The 20,439-nt window shown below is 36.2% G+C and overlaps 1 protein-coding gene across 2 annotated transcripts in view; it reads left to right on the plus strand.

Annotated features, from left to right (window-relative positions):
• The window catches only part of LOC149797249 (procathepsin L-like), a 133,101-nt gene that overhangs the window by 61,005 nt on the left and 51,657 nt on the right, over positions 1 to 20,439 (plus strand). The gene's annotated exons all lie outside the window — the stretch shown is intronic.

Consider the following 20,439-nt stretch of genomic DNA (forward strand, 5'->3'; position numbering starts at 1 on the left):
GGAAAATAACAACAATGTGCATGATTCTCTATTTAGATGCCTGGAAAATGTCCGAATAATTGATTATGTTACGGTGACTCAGACTCCGCTTAAACAAGTCATAGGTTGACTTTTCATCAATGAGTGTGCAACGCCATATTTAAAATAGCTCACATATTCATAGAATAACCAATATCGACAATATTTTCAGTATTGTTATCATTTTTGAGAACACAATAAATATGTAAATTTACTTGTCAATCAGATATTTGTAGACCGGATTACTTAGTATCGGTCACAGGGTCATGGTCATTCACTGGTGACTGAGGCTTATGTTATCGGTCTAGGGACAGAGATCGGGTCAATGGCACCCAGCCATCCTCATCCCGCACAACGCATAAAACTGATTTCACAACATTTATTGTGTTCCCTCTTTAACAATACACGTTTACATATTGAAGTTGTTACAATACCAAACAGAGAGAGCGATCTAATGGGAGAATATCAAAGCATCACCAAGAGAATTCCATGAGGGTAATGATGTCAAAAAATGTTAGTAAATAAGATGAATAAAAAGTGCATTCCATTATCATTGGATGTGCATATAGTGTAAACATATTATTTAATGACGGAATTTACACAGCACGTTTCGAAATTACTACGATGTACCCGTATGTATAATAGGCAAAAGGCTATACAAAGCTGACACATTAAGGAACATTGTATAGGCCATACATGCGAAACAAGCAATATACTTGGCGAGATGGGCTAGAAGTTTAGCAAAGTCTATACCATCTTTAATTCTGTTTAAATCAATACTTTAGTTTATAACTTAGGTCCGACGATGACACTGAACCGAAAGACCCCGCAATACGCTGACGCTTTAAATAAAATTACCTGATAGACCGAAAGCAAGGAAGGGTCGGGATATTTAGATGATGAATAAAACAGATTCATTTCCTCTGGTTCTTGATCAGATGATTTCGAGTCGTCATAAGTTACCCTTGCACTTGACACTCAGACATACAGAAAGCCGATCAGATCATTGGGTTGAACAACAATGTGACTTCGAAAAGGAATGACGGTACGTCTAAGCCAATCGTCAGGTCTTTATGATGTTCTACGAAAACAACTAGAAAATGACACGAAATAAATAATGCGTTAGTAAACAAAATTAACTGCAAATGCTATCGCTGATAAACCAATATTCCTTTTTCTGATGGTGTTCATTGGCAAACACAAGGTCAATGTCTAAAGCCGTTATTGCTATGATTATTATTATTATTATTATTATTATTATTGCAGAGGAATAAAATGTCTACACTTGCTACTAAAATAATGACCAAATAAAAGGTTTATTTTGTCCAAATAATACAGACAATGTGCGGTATTTGGATCCTTAAAGAGACATCATCTTTTCTCAATTGTATTTCCGACAACATTGCGGAATAACTGTATCTTTAGGCAATAATTTTCCTATTATTAAAATTTTGGTAAAACCCTTCCTCTCGTATTCCGAGTTATCTTTCAATAAGAAATTTCCCTGCATAATCTGCTTGTACCAAGGCCTAGGGAAACACAGAAATCTCCATGTATTTGCATACTGTCATGTTGCTTTTTCTCAGTGCAGTAAATGCAATGTTTGTCGGGTGTAAATCATATGTCGAACTTATTTGGATTTTCGAGACAGTGACTGAAATTTCAATTTATGATCATTTACGAGATGTAAATAGCAATATCGGTTAGCCAATTTATCACCAATCCTTCACAATTTTGTAAACTTTCATCAGTTTAATTAATTCTACCGCTTAATTATTTCAATTAGTGGAACCGAAAATTTGTATAATGTTATTTATCTTATAACGTAATTTAACATATTTGATTTCTACATTTACTTTGACCAAATATCAGGCGCGAAAAAGAATATTAAACAGATTTATTTAGTACAACCAAGCATTATTCTTATCGATCCCCTTGAGATGAAAACTTCTAATTGCTGCATAAACTATTTTTAAATGAATCTCAGGGAATAAATCAACTGTCGGCTTGTATAATAGTTTATGTATGTACTGTTTATAATTTCAACTTCTTTAAAGTCGGGGGAAACTATTGTTGAGGCCTCTTTCGACGTTGCATATGCTATATATTCACATGCTTCATCTCCTTTACTTCAATCTCCAGATTGAATAGTAGTTTCACGATATAATCCATATCATCTGAAATATTTAAACAAAATACCCAAAAAATAATCTTGCATACATCATAGCCCACACACAAAACACTAATCCAAATCGGTAATCTCGACGGCAGCCATTATGTACATTAATTTTACATTTTTACTTAAATAACTTCAAACTAAGTAGTTCGCGTTTGAAAGTAGGGATGATATTTGTTTTTATTTTTTCCATTTTAATGATTTTGAAAAATTTCCTTTAATTTTAAAGCTGCGAGGAGATAACTCTTCGAGTCCGCCATATTCCTGGTAAAAGGAATATTGCAGCGGACATTCTGAATAGACTGAGATTTGTGATCCTCACTGAAAGTTGTCTGTAGAATAATCACTTGTACAACTGTGGGTTAAACTCCTGGGTTACAGTCCGGTAAAATTTATTTTATTTTTAGTTTGACGTTGTGAAGACATGGGAAATTTAAGCGCAGGACCCTCTGCATTACCTCTCTGATTAAATCGGCTAATTTCAAGTTATATACATCTGATCCAGTTGTCCTTTCTTCCAAAAATACACACCTTAATCTTTGAAGCTACGGAATGTTTATCATGTTTGCCGGAACGTCATGCACCTCTGTTGCTCTTTTAACAAAAGAGTATGCCAAAACGTACACCGTCCACCGAATAATGTTTGTCGTACTCATCACTGTGTTTAAACAACACGAAACTACAAACTTATGTTCATGCAATTAAACCGTGTTGTCCGATTGTATCAAATGGCGCGTACAGAAGCCTCATTTTGGATAAGGTAAAGGTCACGCGATAATTGGCGATTAAAACTGATTAATCATCATGGAAAACAAGTATTATCAGAGGAGGAATAATTGAGAAGAAAAACATTGGCTAAACAAACATATAGTGATGAATGTACCCAGATTAGGTGAAATCCTTAGTGAATTTATTCGATACTGCACTGAACAGGAAGCTCTCTCCTTATATCGCTCTTGTACCAGACCTGAAGGTCTGGGCAGTGGAAGCTTTCATTTTAAAATGGATCGTCTGTACTCGTAATCGTTTACACCTTTCAAAATCATTCTGCTGGTGCTCTACTAAATCGGGATCTTCTTCCTCTAGGCTCTCACTGGAAGCCCGCCTCACCCCACCACGCTGGAATCAATGGTCGTAATTGAAGGACCAACTGGCGATGCTCATAGACGTGGCTAAAAGCTTACTATTGAGGATAACCCTTCTGCCACAGCACAGAGGATCTTTCCTCCCCAACAACCGGTGTTCTGCACCTTCGTGCTTGACCCATTCTCGAGTGATTGATGCGTGAGGATCAGTTTTCTAGCAAGGTTCCAAATTTTATTTAGGATTCAATTTATGGGCTAGGATAATATATCGGTCAACTGTTTACAAGACAAGGTTGAGAATCTTATGCAATTGGTAAAGTAGTAAACACACTGATCATAGCTTTTCGCTTCAAAAACAGATGCAGAATTTTATATATTATTTAGGATGTCCTTTCTAATACCAGTACGTTTTCTAGGGGTTCTGTAACTGTGTGGGAAAATCCTTGTTTGATCTTATCACACCCGTATCTTGCACATTAATGTCCAGATGGAATTTTTATTTTGTTCCTCGTGCGTTGTCAAGCCCCTCTTATGAACCTTAGAATGACGTTTCCTTGGAAAACGCTACCCTTATCATACTCTTGATATTGTTATCAATATCTGCTTAGCGTCAACGTCAACAAGAGAGAGAGAGCTTCATACCTTGCCATTGGAAAAGTATTGTTCACAGCTGAATGGTAAATGTGATTATGTTTTCTCTTTTTTTGCCAAGAGAGCTTATCAGTACAACATAGACAAGGGATAATTTTAGTCATGAGAATTACAATTCATAATGCTTGGACTATTGCTACATTTTGAGTTTTCTAGAATCACCTTCTCTTTGAGTAACGTCATTAGAGTTGCCTTATGGAGGACTCACACTAACTTTTTTTCTTTTCACCTTCAATCTTTGGTGCCCCAGACCTAAGTCATTTTGTTTCTTACTTCATTCTATGGTGACAGCACAGCCCTCAACCATCCTACTGTAGCAAATACACATTGAGTAAGGGTAAGTGCGATTGGTTTCTACACAAAGATGTTACACAGTTTGTTTTGTTTGGTGAAAATGGACATTAAACGCCTCATTGGCTATATCATACACATGAAATGATAACTGTTTGACAAGTTACCTTATCATATAGATCATGTAGTGTCGAGACTTGATCTAGCTGAAATATATGCATGCTTGTATGTATGTCGTAAGTTTGGGAGTTCATACGATGTCATGTTTGGGTGACCTTTTAATTCACAGCACAGATTACATCTTTCACATTTATAAAAGTGATCAACATTATCCAGAACATATCGTTTCTAACAAGAACTCTCCTTGAAACAAAAATATAATGATTTTCTGACAGGTCACAAAAAACATCGAACGGAAATTCCAAGGTTACAAGTAGACATCAACTATAATCAGATGGGCAAAAGGTCATTACATCCCCTGGACATCAAACACTTATAAAGTCAAATTTTGAAGAAAAGCTTCAAAAAGTAAAATCTTCCAGCATTTACACAATATTTAATGCAGATCGAAAACCAATTTCTCCAGTAAAATGTACTCCAACCGAATTCTTGGAATATACCGTAAAAATTAGACAGGGCGTCCAAATCTTTGACAGCTTTACTTCCCTTGACTAATGCCCAGAATGTTGTACTGTTTGACAAAATGATAGAACAAGAAAACAAATAAAAGAAAGATTTTGTACAGAATACGATCGCCATGTGTTATCAAAAAAAAAAAATTGGCTAGCGTTTTCATTTTTCAGTTTCTAAAGAAAGAAAGGTGGAGAATTCGGATCTACTGATCATAATATACCAAACCTGATGACCACAATGGCCGTTGACTGTGCAGCATCAGACATTTTAATTTTTTCAACTCCCCCAGGATCGCTTTTATGTCAAAACCTACCGCAAATCCAGAACACTAAAACAAGGACGTTAGACAGATGTTTATTCCAGTGATACCTGATTTGGTCTGCTAAAGATCTGGGAGCCAGGGCATGCGCCAACTTCTTCTTCAAGCACCAACAATGTAGAAAATATGTTTCGAAATACAGAGAAAATGTAGCTGGTTCAACATGTTGAGTAAAACGCGAGTGCATTAATGATAGTCTAAATTATGCGGAAGCTGCGATTTTATTTGTGTGTGTGTGTGTGTGTGTGAATCTAAAACAAATGTCAGAAAGATAATTTATTTTGAGCGGAATAAGACTAATATACAAGACTTTACTTGTATGAATTGGAATGAAATAAAGCAAATAATGACTCCAGAAGCGATGTAAAACAATATAAAAATGTAAATCATTGTATAATTGCTTTTTAAAAATTAAGTAATGTAATAATGCGGTAGCTATAGTTTTCGATTCATGATAGTATATAGCTATTGATTTTAAGCGATATATTAGTGTCAGAAAGTATTCCTTCTATTTTATTGGAGCAACAATGAGGTCTGCCACAGGCGATACCATCCACAACAAGGGCAAGCAGATGGAGAGTTGGGTGGAATACTACTCCGAACTGTACTCCAAAGAAAACCACGTGACCAATGATGCCCTCAACGCCATTGAAAACCTGAGTCTCATTGCCGAACTGGACGAGAAACGTACTGTAGACGAACTAAAGATGGCCTTAGAGAAACTGTACCTAGGTAAAGCCCCAGGGAAGGATGGCATCACAGCAGAACTCATCAAGTACGGTTGTCGTCGCGTGCTGCTCACACACCGTCACGACCTCCTCTGCCAGAGCTGGGACGAGGGTGCAGTGCCTCAGGACATGAGAGACGCTAACATCATAACACTGTACAAGAACAAGGGCGACAGAAGCGACTGCAAAAACTACAGGGGCATATCACTTCCCAGCATCGTAGGTAACGTTTTCGCACGCGTCATCCTGAACAGACTGTAGACGCTTGCTGACAGAGTTTACCCTGAGTCGCAGTACGGGTTCCGCACAGAGAGGTCCACAATCTATATGATCTTCTCTGTCAGTCAACTGCAAGAACCATGCAGAGAACAACACAGACCCCTCTTCCTGGCCTTTATAGACCTCACCAAGGCATTCGATCTGGTCAACAGAGACGGACTCTGCACAATCCTGGCGAAAATTGGTTGCCCTCCAAAGCTGCTAAGCATGATCCAGTCCTTCCACGATGACATGAAAGGCACAGTGCAGTACGATGGCTCAACATCCGGCCCCTTTGACATCCGCAGTGGAGTTAAACAGGGCTGTTTCCTTGCCCCCACGCTCTTCGGCATCTTCTTCGCAGTCCTGTTCAATCATCCCTTTGGGACGTCCACAGAAGGGATTTACCTGCACACGTGATCAGACGGCAGACTTTTCAACCTTGCACGACTGAAGACAAAGACCAAAGTGCGTGAAGTAACCATCAGGGACATGCTGCTCTAACCACTCACCCAGAAGCTGAGCTTCAGCGCCTGATGGCCCGCTTTGGTAAAGCATGCGATGAGTTTGGGTTAACCATAAGCCTAAAGAAAACAAACGTGATGGTTCAGGACGCGGACCCCCCAAGCATCATCATCAACAACTACGAACTTGAGGTGGTGAGTCAGTTCATGTACCTTGGCTCTACCATCACAAATAACCTCTCTCTCGATGCTGAGTACAACAAGCTGATCGGAATGGCTTCAGCAACTCTCTCGAGGTTGTCGCAGAGAGTGTGGAACAACAGCATGCTGAGCCTGAACAATAAGTTCACCGTGTAGCGTGCCTGGGTGCTAAGCACTCTCATGTACACCAGTGAAACCTGGACTCTGTACGCCTCACAAGAGAAAAGACTGATCGCCTTTCACATGCTATGCCTCCGACGCATACTCGGGATCACCTGGAGCGATCGAGTAACAAACAACGAGGTGCTCGAGCGTGCCAAGATTCCCAGCATGATCACAATCCTCCGCCAACATCGCATCAGATGGCTGGGCCATATCCGTCGGGTGGATGACGGACGGAACTCGCCTCTGGCAAAAGGTCGATCGGACGGCCACATCTCCGCTTCAAGGATGTCTCCAAGCACGACATGAAAGCCCTTGATATCGATGTCAATACCTGGGAAGACCTCGCTCTAGACAGATCAAGCTGGCAACATGCTCTCATCACTGGTATGAAAACCGGAGAGGACAAGCTACGCTTGCTAGCGGATGAAAGACAATCGCAGAGGTAGAAGAAGCAGCTCCAACCAACACCAGACGCAACATTCAAATTCAGCAAGCTCAGCAGGGACTGCCACTCCCGCATTGGACTGCATAGCCATAGCAGACGCTGCACAACCACCAACCGGGACATCTCTGATGGCGCAGTTCCATCTTCTAGCGAGACTAACGGATACCAACTGAACTGGAGCAACAAAGAGTTCGTTGGCATTCAACTAGTCATTGTATATTGGTAAGCTCTTCAGGAGGAATAAGTTTTACATCCATTTATTCAGAGAGAACTTTTTGACCTTCATTTCATCCTTTATTGACTGTTGAAAGTCTTTGTTCACGTATTGTTTAATTTCAGACTTGATGTGTGATAAATGTGCTACTGCACCCTTACAACCAAAGCAGTCACTGCGGCCTAGATTTGATGTTTTCTCAACATGAGTTACGTATTTGTGTTTATGATCACATATATTCTTCCATCTAATGTGTATTCTCACCTATTCAGAACGCCTTCTCTGGCTGAATCAGCTGTAATTCAGGATAAATATGTATATTCATTGGTACAGTTTCGATATCAATGACTCGGCATTTAACAACGTAATTATATATGTGTGTAATGCCGCCTGACACATTTTCTTTACAAAATATTTACGCACGTGACTTTCAATCAGTACCCTCTGATTTGTAGAGTTGAAAATAATAATAACTTTTCGAGCAGATTTTAAACAACTTTTTGTAAATAAAAGAAAAACAATATTAAAGCAAAATTTAATATTTGGTTTTAAGTAACTCGTTTTACTATCACATGCTATGGAAATGTTCTTTTTATCTTTTTATGTACTTTGTTCCATTCTGCAGCTGGTATTTATGTATATATATCTGTAAATTTGTTTGTATTTTTTAGATATGTATATGGATATGCAGGTTGTTGTTGTTGTTGTTGGGTTTAACGCCATTTTTCAGCACACGATAGGCTATGTATGGCGGCCAGTATTAATGGTGGAGGAAGAACCCGGGAAAACCCCGGGAAGAACCACCGACCCACGAGAAGCTACTGGCAAGCTTTCTCACATACCCACATTGGTCGAATCCTAGACTCGAACCCACGCAGACAGAGGTGAGACGGCAGTGATCCGTAACGAAGAGCGCTTTAGACCACTCGGCCACTCGGGACCCCGGATATGCAGGTATGTATGTGGGTTCATTAAAATGTATAAGGTACAAAATCAATTGCAAAAACCAAACTTTTATTAAAAACAGGGACACAATTTTGTCGTCGAGATAAATTTCATCTGAACCTATTTTCTGAGTGATGATTAATATTTACGAAGGCTTGTATAAAGACTACTAAAGGTTTCATATAATCGGTTGAAAACAGTCATTTGAATGGATGAATATTTTCTCGCACTTCATTTTGCTTTTCCAAAATAAATAAACTTACAAAATATCAGTTACTTTGAACTGCATTAATTAGAAAATGCAAGTTAATACATAATCAAAAGAAATGAATAACTTAGTCATGCGATGTTCATAATTATCTATTAATCATCTCGTCAACAATGATAATTTCTCAGCACGAGATTCCTGTGAAAGGTAATGCTCGTTCCCACTTATTGTTTGGCGTGGGTCACATGACCAAGGATTATTGGACTAACCTGGTCGCAAGCTATTTTTTTATTGTCAATAACTTATAAGCACGAGTTTATTGAAATGTTTCCTGGTGGCTCTTGATTCAGTTGGAACTCGGTGCTTCATTCAAGACTGGGAAGGTATAATATATTGATTAATATTTACAAGAGGAAGACAAATGTCCAGCATGATAAGGGGTATTATATCAGAGACGTGCGATTTATATGCTTTGTAGGTTTCTAAATATCTATAAATTCTAAGAGATTAAAGTTGTAAGAATGAGTATAGTTTGTTTACATCCAAGCTGGTTCTAGTCAATCTCCAGTTTATCATAAACAATGGTAACTTAATGACTTAACTGTTGACAGTCATACAAAGCGAACTATCTGTGAAAAAATGATCCTTCAGCGGTGTAAATATGGTGTACATTCCGTACTTTGTGACGAAAGCTGCATTTTAAATAATATTTCAGCATTGCCCTACCATTATATGTACCTGAGGTATGTAAACTTTGGTAATTAATTCCGCAGCTGAAACAATGATACGGATACAGGTATACAACCCTAAACTAGAAAACAGCTACAAATCAATTTCTTTTCACGTGTGCAAATTTATTCATGTATGGATCACGTGTCGATTACTCTCCATTTGCTCTCCCTTCTCAAACAATAACTGAAAGTCATTAATGCCATTTTCTTACCAAAACAGAAAGTCAATAAATTATTTTTGTAAACAAGTGTGTCCATAACAGTAACGATAAGTATATCGGCTTTACTATAATAAATGTGTTGACCAAACGGTTAGATGATAAAGATATTGTACTTAAACAACGCATTTGTCATTCACATTTAAGCGAATCTTAGAATATTGTACATATATGATTTGTCTTTTTAGTGACTTAACATTGCATGCAAGTTTTCTGACATTTATGATGACAATATCTTGTGTTTTCAGCACCAGTAAATATGAGTTATGTCCGATGGTTTTAAATCGAGCCAGCCAATGAACTGTATGCAAAGATAATTGGACAGTCGTGTGAACTCTTGAAGGAAACGAACAGTAGCTAAATTTGCTTTTAATTAGTGTCACTGGGAACTTTATCCGTATATTTTGGCAGGGAATATTTTTGAACTTAGCTCTCTGCACCCCTTAACAATGCAATCTCCCCCCAGTTTAATTTAACCAAGCATGGTACATTGTATTCGCGAATGGTGTGTGTATGTGTGTTTGTCTAACGTAGCTTTACAATATTTCTGTTATATCACGACGATGTCTGCAGTGTGTCAGTTTACAGTGATGTCTAGCACTGTGGCATCATGCATGCCGCAGTATGTAGTATCATGTCCCACACAGTCACATTATCCTGACACCAGGTCGACCAGTTCTAATAGTAACCTCTTAATGCTGACGGCCAAGCGAGGCAGCTGCTAGTACCATTTTCAAACGTCTCTGGTATGACTCGTCCGGGTTCTAACCCGAAACCTCCCACATCCGAGGAAAACGCTCTAACCACTGAGCCACCGGAGCGGTCCACAAAGTAATCAAGAAGTATCTCAACGGTCTTAGTCCAGTGTCATCATGCTTCAAAGCGAGAGCAATATAGACACAAGTCTGTTCACCGAGGTACGTATTGCACGTGTAACATTTCGACATGTCAAGAAAGGTGTTTTAGCAATGTGCAACAATGTATGGGTCACAGTGACACAGCTACATACGTTTATACACATCATACGAGAAATGAAATACATGGTGATCACATCTTGAATAATCTTCAGCAGAGAATAATCCATTTATACATAAGTTGTAGAAAATCAACATCTGATTTTCAAGAGTAGTTAACGATTATGAACCCATCTTTGTCATTGCACCATTATTCTTGGTCATATTACTTTAAATGAACCTGGTAGAAAACTATGCATCGTGATTCTAATTGATTGTGATACATTGATTACGTTGGTGGAAGTAAACAATCAACTTCCAGTAGAACAAGCAATATAATCGCTGTTATTTTTCAAAATTTGACCTAAAATGACACTTTTCAAAAAATATTATTTAGTTTTGAATTCATATCCTAAATATTGCTGTACAGTTGAAGTTATTAATCTGTAACGTATGTAACCACAATGCTGTGAATAAGGCTATTTATCTTCTGTCGTGTGCATTTACAGGAATTGTGTAAAAATAGATTCTAAATGTCTTCGACTTTGTCATTTGCAGATAATTTACAAAAACGAATTCTTGATTAAGTGACTGTGATTAAATATTTGTCCCCTATTGGCAATTGCAATAATGTACATTCTAAGTATCCTTATCAATAAAAACTAATTACAACGTATAGCTCCTTTTATGCTTATATGAAATTGTCTGAAAAATATACACAAAGAATGAAACACAAATAAAACAGTAATGTACATGAGTACCCACCAACTGATCTCATTGCACCTATGAAAGCGAACCCATAATATTTCCATCGAAAATGTGCACAAAGTAGCAAAAGCGTTTATAATTTTAGCAAAGATCATGCTTAAATTCCATGAGACAGACATAAAATTTAAAGAACAACGGACGAAAAGGTGTACCACAATTGCTTTTCAGTATGGGCATACATATATACAAATAACAGAAAAAAGTGGAAACCGACAAGATTTTAACATTCAACAAAAGTCTCTAGAATACAAAGTGAAATTCAAAAGATAACTTCCGGTATTGTGTATTTAATTCCAAATATTCATAATTCCAAATGCATGGAGATCCTACTGAATACTAGTGTTATTCCGAATAAGTTCCACTATGTTTTGATGTGCCTGTCGGCTCTAACGTGCTAATTTGTCAGTGGCTTGGAATGTGATGTACTGTTTTTGGATGTATCAAAATAATATAATCCATAATGTTCTTGTTTGAATTCACTATTATTCCAAATGAATGTTCCAGCGTACGAATATAATTAAGCACATTCTAATTCTATTGAATAATAATTTGAATAAATAAAACCAGCCAAATGAAAAAACGAACACAACAATAAGATAGATCCTGCTTCAGATGTTATGCTAGAAAACTTACTTTTTCAAGTAAAGGCTTAATATAAAAAGCTAGTCACAATAATAGAGCTAAGATGTAGGTTAGTTTCCTTTTATAAAACACTAAAAGTTGTTATTTAGTTTAAGAATTTCCAAGTGGAAATCTGATATCCTAAATACAGACCCAAATAAATGTCTACTTCCATTGATAATGATCAGAATATTTAATCTGCACTCATAGAGCAATATTATCAATGTATTATGCTGTTTAAAAAATAAATCAGGTACACTTTTAACCTGATTTTGGATAAGGTCAATTCTAAAATAGAGATGTACACAACATATACTTACTCATTAAGAAAAGCCAACAAACAATACAACTTAAATAAACATTACAGCATACATATATATATATATATATATATATATATATATATATATATATATATATATATATATATATATATATATATATGCCTGAATGAATTTCAGATCAAAGCATTTTTCGGCTACATTCCGTTGAAATCTAAAAGCTTAATCCCATGTTAATAATCTAATACTCTCACACAATCTATAAAAAAAACTGCATATTAAAGCACAAGGTATCTCCTATTACACATAAATAGATGCAAGTATTCAAGTGAGGTGAATAGTTAATGTTTTGTAAGTAGATTAAACGTACACAGATGAAATAATGCTTGCCCGTGATCGTGTAGCAATTGTACACTATATGCGTTAAAGACCACAATAAAAACCATTAAATTTGTTGCTAACTGTGCAATTAGTCTAACACGTCAGTGGCTACATTATATAAGTGAATAATAATGAGCAAGCTGTAAAGACATGTACTTATTTCAGTCATTACAATAATGTCAATCATCTTTTGTGAAACATGTTGAATTCACAATTTGAAATGTATAAGTTTATATTGTGTTTGTTCTAAATAACATCAAGTTATATATTGTGAATCTATTACACTACCGTCACTATTTTCTTGGGAGAACTCTAACAGAACAGTAGTGTAAGAGAGACGCTTTGTTTTATTACAATTTTATTAGGGAAATGTCATTTGTGAATGAACAAATCAAAGGCAAGAATATTACCGATGCTAAGTGTTTTCATATGTATATTGATGCATACACTGTACTGACCATTTTACAATCCACAACTCTGACATTTAGCCGCAACGTTAGTTACATTTTTAGCATTTTGAATATCAAAATAAAAGTAGAAGACTAGTTTAACTCATTTAGGGTAAAATTATGGAAAGTTTATCTACATTCATTTTGGGGAAACAAAAGCAATGATTAAATGGAAACATTTTATTCAGGGTTTTTTGCTAAAGTTAGATATGTAGCACGATGGTGAATATTCCTCACTGGGACAGAGTCCACTAACAGGCCAATGGACACGTTTAAAAGCAATCCTCTTTTGTTTGATAAATCTGATGATCCTAGCACTGGTAATTCTGTCATTCCAGACAAGCTGTACGAGAGCACAGTAGAGGAAGCCTACAGACAATCTGGTTTTGCTGAAAACGTAAAGACAATTGAGATACACAGCCACGAAATACGAGAAATGAGAGATGAGTTACTGGCTGGGAATCAACAACCTTGCAGATCTGGTAAAGCGTGTTCTGATGACACAGTAATTCATACAGATTTGTTTCACTAACATGCCAAAAAGAGATGTGAGCTTAAGACACGATCCTGCATCCTGTCATCTAACTTCTGTCCTTTACATTTGGCTTGTTGGTGCTTTCCTGGCTCCGCTTAGATATGTTTTACTCCACACATCGTACATTTTATATTTGTAATTGATATGTAATCTGGTTGAATTTATTGACATTCCATAGGCTTTCTTTAACCATGAATTCTGTGTTTGTGAAACGTGTATCGCCGTGCTTCCCCCTTTTGACCTCTAACCGAAGTTTGAGCCTTTAAGGTAGGCCTCCAAATGTAAGGATTGCCTATGGGCCAGAAGTGAATTCAAAATGTAAGTTTGACTTTTTATGCCCAGAAAGTACATGCTTGGTTATAGGGTGAAGATTGGTTGTTTTAAAACTGTCCGTTGGGGTTAGGAATGGATCCCGGAGTAAGTTGTAATTTAATGCTCTATAAATTTGTGGTCATAAGGTGTGGATGTCGGTAGTAATCTGGTTACGACAGAAGCCGAATCCCTCGAGTAATGATGAAAACCATGGACAAAGACTCTTCCTTGTAATTATTTGCATATTCTTGCTCAATACTCCTGCATATCATTATAGGCTGGATGTCTCATTAGTTTATGTTAAGACTCACTTGTTAAGTTCGTAGGGATAGAGCAAGATACTGGGGAATAACCCACTGGCCCAAGTACTGATACTTAGGTCATTTATCACATATGCAAATTTTCATACATTTGAGACACATTGAAATTTAATTACACATTATCCTGAGCCCAACATCCAGGGTAGTGAAAATATTCTAGACGTGTTGGCACAATCATACACCTATTGAAGTATCAATGAACGAAGTTGCAGGTGTTAAGTGTAGGACAAATTTATTGGCATTTAAAAGATTTGGCCGTACGCATTTTTGTATGTACATACGGATCACAATATACTTCATAATGAATGTTATTTAAACTTGCCTTGAAAATTTATATCATTTATGTCAGAAGAGTTTCGAAACCAGCGGAATCCATACATTTCCACCGCTTTGGTGGCCTAAGTGGTTAGAGCGTTGTTTCGGACGTCGTAGGTCACGGGTTTGAACCCTGAACGAGTCTTACCAAAGGCATACAAATGGTATTTACCTCTGTCTCGCTTGGCGCTCACCATTAAGATGTTATTGTTAGGATTGGTCCGACTGGCGTCAGCATAAAGTTAATGGGTGGACATGATGTCACGTGTCTGCAGCAGATTGCCCCAGTACTAGACATCACTATAAACTGCCACATTGCAGATATCGTAGCTATATGACTCAAAGTGTTAAAGCTACGTTAAAAATAAAAAACACTGTATATTTAAATGAAAGGTTCTGATATCTGACTGGTAAGTAAGCCGTTTATGGATCACCCTTGTACTAATATCTTCAATCCATATTTAAACCATGCCATTATTAAAGGACGTTTGGAGAAAATAAGCTAGGTGTGTGATCCCGGGTCATCGTGTGCTTCCTCTGTTAGTCGAATATTGTTTTAACTGACCATCTAAACAACAAGTAAGAAAATTGACGTTAGGTTTTAGTGACCTTATCTACGTTTTTGTACTTGTATCGTTGAGATAGCTTTAAAACTGGAAGTCTGGCAGGATAAAATCAAACCAACAACTGAATTTAAGATGAAACATCCAATAGGTTAAGACAAGGAAATAATACTACTCAGAGTAGAGGTAGAGGTAATTTAACCATCCAAGACTTCTAACTGTACGCCTCTTTTCGAGAGGTAATTTAACCATCCAAGACTTCTAACTGTACGCCTCTTTTCGAGAATGTTAATGAGCTTAAAGCACTTTAAACTGTTTGTAAAAAGATGTAAGTTAATCTAACAGAAGGCTGCACTAGTACTGTTCTACATTCTAATAATGAGATTCTGCCTGATCAAATAGACTGGAGACAGAAGGGATTTGTAAATCCTCTGAAGGACCACGTACGTTGCACGTGTGTTACATGGTGTCCCACGTGTACAAAAAAGCCACATAACAATAAGATATTTCAATCATGGCAGCATGCAAGGGCATGTAATTTTTATAGAGATTAAAGAAATCTAAGATATGAAGGCCCAAAGTCTGTGTCTTGGGTGTTCTGGTAATTTTTTACAACGCAAATCAGGTGAACTAAATTAAAAATTATGTAAAGAGTTGTATAAGGGCAAGTCACTCTGTACTTACTGCCAATCGTTGTTTACACTTGAATTGTCTAGCTATTTTCTACGAGATGAGCATGCTACACTTGATAATACATGTTCAGTTTTGAGTAACATAAGAAAATTACATGCTGTGTCAGAACCAGCTGGGTTATGAAAGAATCTAATTCTTATTGTGATCTCACCTGTAAAGTAATTCCTCTTAAACTGCATTATTATAATCATCTGCATTAACCTCTAAACTAAAACGACAAAGCTCTTGAAATAGCCTAGTATCATTTTTGTTCAGTTTTATATGTTTAAAGATGACTGTGGCAACTCCCAAAACAGAGTCAATAAGTTAAACGTTTTCCTCTGATTAAGCATGCTATAAGTGTACAATGTCTACAAGGCACACTAAATGACCCAAAACCCAATTCGTCAATAAACTAAATTAGTTCTTTTTGGAAACCATATTTGATGTGGATGATGAACTCTTCCTCTTTGATCAATCTTTTCCGCATTGAGTTTAAAGAAAACGCCTCTTAATATTTACTATCCAATTTTTACAAGGACGGTGAGGCGCCTGCTATTCATTCAGCACGGTAAGTTTATTCACAGCTCGGAATTTAATATTCGAGACGTGTTAATTTGATTTACTAAAGCTTTCTCAATTTAAAGCCAATTAAGTGAACAACAGCTGGTGGAGTGCTCAACAGACTTTGGAAACGAGGGCTGTCAAGCTGGTCTGATGGACCAGGGGTTTGTTTATATCAAGTATGGTATAGATAATGCGATGGATTATCCGTACAATGCCAAGGTACAAAATATTGTCTTATTATTATGTTACGTCTTTAGGCTCGAATACACAGTTATACAAGAAAGAGTGAAAACAACAAGCTTTGAAAAAATAGAATAATCTGTTTCCCTGAAAAAATCTGTAAACATGAAAAAATATGAACTTACGGTTTTAATAATCAAATCCAAAAATAATCCAAGAAAAATCCACGAATACATTTTTTGAAATCTTAATAACAAAATGTTCTAATGATTTCAAATTCGAGTCCCGACGAAGAATCCAGGATGGAAGACGATGACGTATGGTGTTATCTGTAGCGTTGACGTCTACAGTTCCTTGTAGAAACAAGAAATGTCACTCCGGTTTTGGAAATCAGAATACATTTTTATAAAAGCTGTAATTGTTCAGGAATGTGACATGAGCAAACGTATTTTCCAGGGGAAAAAACATAATTAATCCTTTTGAATCCAAGTAATCGGAAATAACTCCAAACAGTACAACATGCAACTTCCAGTGTAAGAGCCCAACTGAGAATATCTCTCCAAAACAGAGGATATATCCTATTATAAAACGCAAAAAGAGTGTCACGTGATCATGTTCCAATACCTCGTCGAAATTATTTACTTGTTAAAATACACGTACACCCAGCGTGGCCCTGAAGAAAATCAATCATTTTATTCAAAGAATTTTGTTTCTAAATTAATTGTTTGCATCTTTAACACGTAGTCCCATCATGATCTCGACAACAACCAATCATTTTAAAATAAAAATTGAACTTATTTACGCGGTTGATACTAATTTTGAATCAAGGTCAGGATCTATATCAACACCTGGTGTTCACAAAACGAACAGTCAAGGTCAAAATATTTTCTGGAAAAAGTAACATCTCCAGTGAATAAATTTACATTGCAATAGCATGTAATGAAAAATAAATAAAATTTAAAACTGACAAATAAACAATTAAATTTAAATAAATATATATTAAATCAGATATAATTAATTCATATATACATAACATTATAGAATGTGTGGACCCTCTAGTTCACATTTATACAATCAGTCAGGTACACAAAGATATAAATAGAAACGAACTCTATACATTAATAAGCTGACTTCCTGTATTAACGTTTTATAATTTGTGTTTAACGTGAATCATGGCAACTGTCAGTGACTGAACGTACATTACCAATTGCTATGTGTCATCCATACAGTATTGTATACCTGTAATGATCTATGACAAAATGGTTTACATTTGTTACAAAAAAAAACTCTTTATTAAATGTATTAAATGTAATAATGCATTGTTTCTACCTGGTGTCCACTTAATTTACCACTTCAAATGTTTAATGACAAGTAATGTGTAAATCCCAAATACAATTTGTGTGAAAGCAGAATTAATGCATCAGAAGGTACATATTAAAATTCGTTCACGTGCCAGCATCAGTTTCAAATTAAAATTGATCATGGCATAGTGTTATAGACCTAAAAAGGCCACGTTATCGTGGGAAAATGCATGTTGAAGGTTTAATGTCTGTACCAAACATGACGACTTTGCTACCAATAGCTGACTATTATCATGGTAAGGCACCAAGATATTCGTTTCATTCTTATTTATTTATTTACTGTTGTATGTATTCTTGTATGTATTTCTGTATTTTATCTGCGTGTGCATTTATGTGTTTGAACTTTGTATCTTTTCATGCATTTTATTTTTGTATGTACTTACGTATTTTATTTCAGAATTTATTTTATAAATTGCATTTATTCACTTTGATCTTATTCAGATTTTATTATTATATTTTGTTTAATTTATTTATTATGGAGATGGGAGTTGGCGGTTTCGGGAGAGTGTGTACAGAAAGTAAAATTAAGCCCACAAGCACTGGTATTTAGTACTGAATTTGACTCGCGTGCAATATTTTAGCAATTCACAACGATTGCAAAATTTAATTATTTCTTATATTCAAAAGGCAGCATTTTAGTCACTAATTACATGTAACTCGACATATCACTGACGTTTTGATGTGACATAACTATAGTTATTGATTACATGTAAATCGCATCACCACTAAAGTATTAGTTTGACAGAAGTATATCTTTAACATCAATATTTTGTTTTCCTATTGAAACCCGGATGAGAGGTGCACATACGGTGTCTCCAAGACAGCGGCAAAGAACACATGATTTAGGGATATATATATATATATATATATATATATATATATATATATATATATATATATATATATATATATATATATATGAGTAGCGAATCAGCCTTTCAACAAGCTGTTGCTACCATTGGGCCGATTTCCATAGATATGGATGCCAGTCACAGCTATTTCCAGTTATATTCAGGAGGTAATTAAAAACCACTCAATTTTGTTTCACCTCTGTAAAGGTAAAAAGAGATCATATTTCATACCTTGCATATATAGCCAAGGTTTCAAAGTTAGGGCCCTTGAGTACGGTTTATGGGCCTTTTAAACCTTTAGGAAGTCCTGCCCATTACATTATTTTATGCTTAATAAATCGCCATACTCCAGCAAATTTGTATTAGTACTCTAATTAATACCGCTCAATTTTGTATTGGATTTTCTCTTTCAAGAAATGTAATGCAGTATAGATATATTAGTACTAAGATAGCCTTTCCTACAAAACAGTAGGGAGCAGCAGTGGTTTGGTTGGTAGAGTGTCGGACTCGTAATCGAATAATTACATGATTGATACCCATCCAGATCAGCCAAGTTGACTTTCTATACTTCGGGAAAGGCACTTGCCATACATTTTCTTGGCAATGATATAGCTAATGCTTAAAAGTGCCGTTATAGTTAAGAGGCATATATTCATGCTTAATGAGTCAAACTACGTCTTCCATTGCTTGTATCAGATGATGAAGGAGTCCAAGATATTGGCATCACTTTCAAAACTTTCATTGGACTTTTGAATGCAATGAATTTATGAGCCCGATTCAGTTTTGACAGTTCTTTTTCTTATTCAAGCTAAATTGGAACAAATCTTGTAAATGAAATTAGAATTGTTTTGTCGGAGTCACGTAAGTGAGGAACGAGAAATACGTCATTCATTATCAGAGTTGGCAGCGTCTAAAGTTCAGGTCTTGTTGTCAGCTTTTAAAACTATTCCTTCATTCTGTCTTTGGCATACAGTGTCGGACCTCATTTTTCAATGGTTCGCCATACAAATTGCAAATTTATGGTCATCTACAATGTGCATATGGACAAATCATAATGCTCTCAGCAGGTTTGTTAGTGATTCCTCTTTTTGTCTTCAGGATTAATCCTATGTGTCACACCTGTCTCATTAGCACAGTTCGTCTTGCATTTTGCTGAATCGCCAGTTTCTGTAAATATTATGGCCATCATCTGAAAATGAACATAATGGCAAATCAATTGCTTTTTTTACTTGAAACTGTATATAGTGTATGACAGAATTTTGTGAATGGAACTATTGTTTCCGTAATGAACTTTGCAGATTGCATGACGAAAGCAGACTGATCAATATATCGACATGTTAGTGTTTAAAAACTTTGTTAATGCCCTTTTATGCCTGCTATAGAACATGTCATGCTATTGGCGATTGTATACTCCCATCCCCATTGCCCCAAATACAGTTCTCTATTGAAAAATACTACTTTTAATAATCTTAGAGGGGAAAACCCCAAAATAACTGCACATTTGTTAACCATTACTATACAAGCCCGACACATTTAGTCTGTCTACACTAGTAAACAATC

The sequence above is a fragment of the Sinohyriopsis cumingii genome, chromosome 6 (genome assembly GCF_028554795.1).
Source record: "Sinohyriopsis cumingii isolate HCF-2022 chromosome 6, ASM2855479v2, whole genome shotgun sequence".
NCBI classification, from domain to species: Eukaryota; Metazoa; Mollusca; class Bivalvia; order Unionida; family Unionidae; genus Sinohyriopsis; species Sinohyriopsis cumingii.